Source organism: Nycticebus coucang, chromosome 10 (genome assembly GCF_027406575.1).
Source record: "Nycticebus coucang isolate mNycCou1 chromosome 10, mNycCou1.pri, whole genome shotgun sequence".
Classification (NCBI taxonomy): domain Eukaryota; kingdom Metazoa; phylum Chordata; class Mammalia; order Primates; family Lorisidae; genus Nycticebus; species Nycticebus coucang.
The window spans coordinates 127,475,988-127,482,483 of NC_069789.1; the positions used below are offsets into that span (position 1 = coordinate 127,475,988).

A 6,496-nucleotide genomic window follows, 5' to 3' on the forward strand; every position below is an offset into this window, starting at 1 on the left:
TATCTTTTGTAACAACCTGGACAGATATGGAGAACATTCTCCTAAGCAAAGTAGCACAAGAATGGAATAATAAACATTGCATATGCTCAGTACTAAATTGAAAGTAGTAGATTAACAACTACCTGCTCACAGAGAAAAGAAGAAGGGGTTAAGGTCCCGCTTAATGATTGCACAGGTATATGGTACACTTCTTGGGTGAAGGACAAACAACAACTCAGACTTTAACCTCATAAGAGCAAACTAACTTAATCATACATACCCTCATATTAATCTGAAATTTTAAGAAAAATTAAAAAGAGACCCCAGTGTGCCCTGCTGTGGGCTCGGCTCCCAGCGGGACGCCAGGCTGGCCACCAGGCAGCCGTCTGCTCTGCCTTTCGCCCCCATTTTGGGCCCTTTCCTGGAGCTCTGTGGTGCGTTCATGCCGTTGCCACCGCCTCCTCTTCTGCCTTTGGTGGCTCCAAAGCCCCGAACACGTCCTTGTTCGTGCCACTGACAGTAAAACCTCAGGGCCCCAGCGCTGATGGCGACGTCGGGGCCGAGCTAACCCAGCCTCTGGACAAGAATGAAGTAAAGAAGATCTTGGACAAATTTTACAAGAGGAAAGAAATTCAGAAACTCAGTGCTGATTATGGACTTGATGCTCGTCTCTTCCACCAAGCTTTTATAAGCTTTAGGAATTATATTATGCAGTCTCATTCCCTGGATGTGGACATTCACATTATTTTGAATGGTATTTGCTTCAGTGCAGCTCACGTGGATGATTTATTTCCATTTTTCTTGAGACATGCCAAACAAATATTTCCTGTGTTGGAATGTAAGGATGATCTACGTAAAATAAGTGACTTAAGAATACCACTTAACTGGTACCCAGAAGCCAGAGCCATACAACGGAAGATAATATTCCATTCAGGGCCTAAAAACAGTGAAAAGACTTGTCATGCAATTCAGAAATACCTGTCAGCAAAATCTGGAGTATACTGTGGCCCTTTAAAATTACTGGCACATGAGATCTTCGAAAAGGGTAATGCTGATGGTGTGCCATGTGACTTGGTGACAGGTGAAGAGCGTGTGACTGTTGGCCCAAATGGAAAACAGGCTGCCCTTGTTGCTTGTACTGTTGAAATGTGCAGTGCTACAACTCCTTATGAGGTGGCCGTAATTGACGAAATTCAAATGATTAGAAATCCATCCAGAGGATGGGCCTGGACCAGAGCACTTCTAGGACTCTGTGCTGAAGAAGTTCATTTGTGTGGAGAATCTGCTACTATTGACCTGGTCACTGAGCTTATGTACACAACTGGGGAGGAAGTGGAGGTTCGAAACTATGAGTGGCTTACCCCCATTTCTGTGCTGGATCATGCGCTAGAATGTTTAGATAACCTTCGGCCTGGGGACTGCATTGTCTGTTTTAGCAAAAATGATATTTATTCTGTGAATTGACAGATTAAAATTCCGGGATTGGAATCAGCGGTTATATATGGCAGTCTCCCACCTGGAACCAAACTTGCTCAAGCAAAAAAGTTTAATGATCCCAATGATCCATGCAAAATCCTGGTTGCTACAGACGCAGTTGGCATGGGACTTAATTTGAGCATAAAGAGAATTATTTTTTACTCCCTTATGAAGCCCACTGTCATTGAAAAGGGAGAGAGAGAAATAGAACCAATCACCACCTCTCAAGCCCTGCAGATTGCTGGCAGAGCTGGTAGATTCAGCTCACAATTTAAAGAAGGAGAGGTTACAACAATGAATCGTTTCGACCTCAGTTTATTAAAGGAAATTTTGAATAGGCCTGTGGATCCTAAAGGGCAGATGGTCTTCATCCAACTGCTGAGCAGATTGAAATGTTTGCCTACCATCTTCCCGATACAACGCTTTCTAATCTCATTGATATTTTTGTAGATTTTTCACAAGTCAATGGGCAGTATTTTGTCTGCAATATGGATGATTTTAAATTTTCTGCAGAGTTGATCCAGTGTATTCCATTAAGTCTACGAGTGAGGTATGTTTTCTGCACAGCCCCTATCAACAAGAAGCAGCCCTTTTTCTGCTCTTCATTGTTACAGTTTGCCAGGCAGTATAGCAGGAATGAGCCCCTGACCTTTGCATGGTTACGCCAATATATCAAATGGCCTTTGGTTCCACCTGAGAATATTAAAGACCTCATGGATCTTGAGGCTGTTCATGATGTCTTGGATCTTTACCTGTGGCTAAGCTACCAATTTATGGATATGTTTCCAGATGCCAGCCTTATTCAAGACCTCCAGAAAGAACTAGATGGCATTATTCAAAATGGTGTGCACAACATTACCTAATTGATTAAAATCTCTCAGTCACAGAAGCTATTGAATTTGGAAAGCTTGTCAACAAGGACCCAGTCGCAATCATCAGAAACTTTAAGGGGAGCCAAGCTAGAAGGACACGCAGCACCAGAAGAGTGGAGAGTAAGGCTGCTGAGCCACCCTCCTACAAGGCAGGAGAGGCCTCCCTTGCTTCTAGATTGGTGCAGCAAGGACTCCTCACTCCAGACCTGCTGAAACAGCTGGAAAAGGAATGGTTTACGCAGCAAACTGAACACAGCAAAGAAGGAACAGAGGCTGAGACTTACGCAAAAGGGACAAGGAGAAAGAAGAAGGAACATGATTCAGATTAGTTTTTAGTGTTTTTTTTTTTTTAATTTTGCAAATAAAAATCTATTTAAAAAAAAAAGAAGAAATGTGCTCTAATCTCATCTAGCAACCCCAAGACCAATGTGGCTGTGTTTGACTTTCCAGGTATTGATGGCCTTCAAATACTTGGCCATGACCTTCACCTGGGAGGAGTGGGGGCAACTGGATCTGGCCCAGAGAACCCTGTATGGGGAGGTAATACTGGAGACCTGTGGACTCCTGATCTCACTGGGTAAGTAAGGCTCAGCTCTCTCCCCCATATCTCCCCTGTGGGGACAGCCACTGGGTAATGCTCAGCTCTCTCCCTTGTAGGGAGAGCCTCCTGTACTCTCTCTCTCCAGGCCTGGCTCATAGAGAAGGCTTCTGGAGCCCACTCTCCCTTCCACCCGTAATTCCTGCTGGGTTTCTGTCTCACCTCTTCTATCTTGATATTCCTGTATCCAGCCAGGTACCACGAGGGACCAAATACAGTCATTGAAATCAAGAACTAAGCCAAGAATTAAACCAAATCCACAGTCTCACTCTAATACCTAGCACAGGCTGGCCTTAGTCTCAGGTCCTTTTCCCCACTTCTCACCACAGGGAAACTGAATGGTTAAGTTTCGTTGTGTTAGATGTCCCCACAACCCATTAGCAAGGGCTACAAGATGATGGGCCATTGTCCAAAGAGTCCATTAAGTCAGGCAAGTCACCCAGCAACTTTCTAAACTACACAATCTACATGAAAATCGTTTTTATTCTCCAATTCCTACACAGTCATCCCTTGTGACCTAAAATCTGGTCACAATCCTCTGCTGATAGAGAAAATGATTTTAGAGATGCATAGACATATCATGAACTGGCATGGAATGGATACCCTAAGAAAGATGCTTCTTTTTTCCTTCTTTTTCCTGCTTTCTGATTGTTGTCAGGAGAAAGTCTTTTTTTTTTTTTTTTTTTTTTTTTAGGAGAAAGTCTTGGTTTCGTTATGAGTCTTCCATGGCTCTCCTAACTTATGCTAATTTCCCTTTCAGAGGAACAGACCCCACCAACTCATAGCACAGGACAGGCCACATAAGTTTAATGGAATTTATAGTATTATTTTGATTCCATTGTTGTATTCTAATGGTAACCTATTTGTGAAAATTGAAATTAGTTTTTCCTATTGTGAGCAATACAAGATTCCCTTTCTGAAGAAATCGATTTAAGTAAACAGAATGCAGATCAACTTAAGGAAAGCAATTTATGTTAATGGGCACAGCTAATGTCCCCTGAGCATTGATCTGCATCAGGCCCTGGTCCAGGCACTCTTTGTGCTCTACCAATTTAATTCTCATGAGGTCCCTTGTGAAGTGTGGATTTTTTTTTTTTTTTGAGACAGAGTCTCACTCTGTCGCCCTGGGTAGAGTGCCATGGTGTCATCATAGCTCATAGCAACCTCAAATTCTTGGGGTTAAGCAAGCCTTTTACCTCAGCCTCCCAAGTAGCTGGGACTACAGATGGCCACAATCACACCCAGCTAGTGTTTCTATTTTGAGTTGAGATGGGGTCTCACTCTTGCTTAGGCTGATCTCGAACTCCTGAGCTCACTTGATGCACCTGCTTCGGCATCCCAGAGTACTAGGATTACAGGTCTGAGCCACCACACCCGGCCTGAAAGTGTGGATTTATTTCCAAAGCCATTGACTGGACCTAATTCTTTCTCCTCTGAGAAGCTGCTTTCCAGAGACAACAATGACATTTTTCGGCACTAATTGTTTTAATACACTTGTTTATTTGAAGCGTACCTTATCTTCAGTAAAATGTACAGTCCTAAGTTTCTAGGTCAATGCATATTTTACCTGTAACTCACCCATGGTGACTTCCACACAGTTCAAACTATGGAGCTTTCTTAGACCCCAGCAGGCTCCCTCTGCTGTCTCCCAGTCAGTTCTCCCAAGAAGCCCATCTGCTTCCTGACTCCCATCCCTGCAGATTGGATTGGCATCAGAAATGAATTCACATAGTTTTGCACTGCTTTTTGTCTTTTGCTTATTGTCCTCTTTGTGAGATTCAAATCCCAGGGATTAATTTCTCTCCTGAGAGTGTTGAGGCAGATGTTCCCTAGTTTGTACAGACTCTCTTTACCTTATTTTGCACCTTCACAAATCATAGCTCCAGAGTAGCAGAACACCCAATTTTTTCCAAATAAAACAGGTCAGAAAGGTGTTGGTCAGTTTAGACCAGTGCTTTTCAGTCCTCCCTGAGCACCTGGAATGCTTTTAAAGCTGGTAGTGTTTGTGCTTCATCCTCAGTGATTTTGTTCCATTTGGTCCATGGGCAAAATTAGGCACCCCTAGGTGGTTCTGATGTCCAGTGAAATCGAGACCCACTAAGTTATGTTAATTAGAAGATAGCTTCTGGAATAAAATGTCACCTTCCCAGGATCCCATGGCTATGTGTAAAGGAGTAAAGATTTGCTCCCAAACAGTGTTGGGTCGAGAGGAATGGATATTATTGGACAGCAATCAGTATCATCCATGGACTTTTGGCCCAAGGATGGTGTTTGGGCTCTTGGTTTTCAGGTTAGAGGTTGATATTTTCTTTGCATAGATGGAAGCAGCCTCATTCTGAGATCTTGTTCTTGATCTTGAATATTGTACTGAATGTAGAGGTTAATTTTTGTGTTTACCTAAATATTGCTCTCCTGTTTCTCCATGATTAGGATATCCAATTCCCAAACCAGAACTGATCTACATGCTAGAAAATGAGCAAGACCATTGCATGAAGAGAGGCTTCCCCTAAAGGTAAAAGTCAAGCCCTAGGCTCCGTGTCTTTGGGATTAACACTTGGCTTTCCCATCTCCAGCCATGTTAGTCAGGAGATGGTGTGTGATTTCTTCAGCGAAAAAGCTGGCTAAGTTAACATTAGCTATTGTAACATGGAAACTCATAATACCATCATCTCAGTACAGGAACAGTTTTTGTTTTTGTCTTTTTCCCCCACCTCATTCATACCAAGATCCGTGCAGGTCAATGGCAAGCTGTGTACCATACCATACAGTTATTCCAGGAACAAGAAAAATTCTGTTGTTAACATGTAACTTAATTTAAAGCATTCTTGGCATTATCTTCCTGGTAGAGAGAAAATGAGAGAGATAAGGAAGGAGCCATACCCACTTACACATGCATTGCCATTGTTACTGTATTGACAAAAACTGAGCATTTGGTCACACATGGATTCTCAGAGCTAGGGAGTGGTTTACCTGTGTGTCCAGGGAGAAAATCGAATGAATGGGCTTGGTGAACATCTACTCAGTGGTCTATGCTTAGCCTACATTTGCAGACACTTAGAAAATGATGGTAATAATAATGCCTATGCTTAGAAGATGATGGTAATAATAGGTTTTATCTCACTGGGTTGTTTAAGATTATATGAATAATATATTTGTTTCAGTATATGAAATTATATAACAAATATAATAATATATACAAATAATATATTTGTTCAGTATATGAACAAATAATGTATGGAACTGCATAGGACAATGCCTGAAACTCAGTGACTCAAAAAGACTTAGCTATTGTATTGTCATTATACATGTAGTAAGATCAATCACAATGAATAATGTTGATTATACAGTTTTTCTAACTTCTTTAATTTATTTTAAAATTTTATTTTTAATTGGCATAAATAATCATATATATTTATGGGGTATAGTATGCTGTTTCGATGCATGTTTATAATGTGGAATGACTAAATCAATGTAATTGACAAATCTATAACCTCACATACTTATCATTTCTGTGGTGAAAATATTTAGCAATATTATATATACAATGCATTATTATTTATTATAATCACAA

The 6,496-nt window shown here is 41.3% G+C and overlaps 1 pseudogene across 1 annotated transcript; it reads left to right on the forward strand.

Annotated features, from left to right (window-relative positions):
* Positions 1-312: 312 nt before the first annotated feature.
* LOC128596158 (ATP-dependent RNA helicase SUPV3L1, mitochondrial-like) lies at positions 313-2,699 on the forward strand (annotated as a pseudogene). Its single transcript, XR_008383082.1, has one exon. The product of XR_008383082.1 is annotated as an ATP-dependent RNA helicase SUPV3L1, mitochondrial-like (transcript).
* The last annotated feature ends 3,797 nt before the right edge of the window (positions 2,700-6,496 follow it).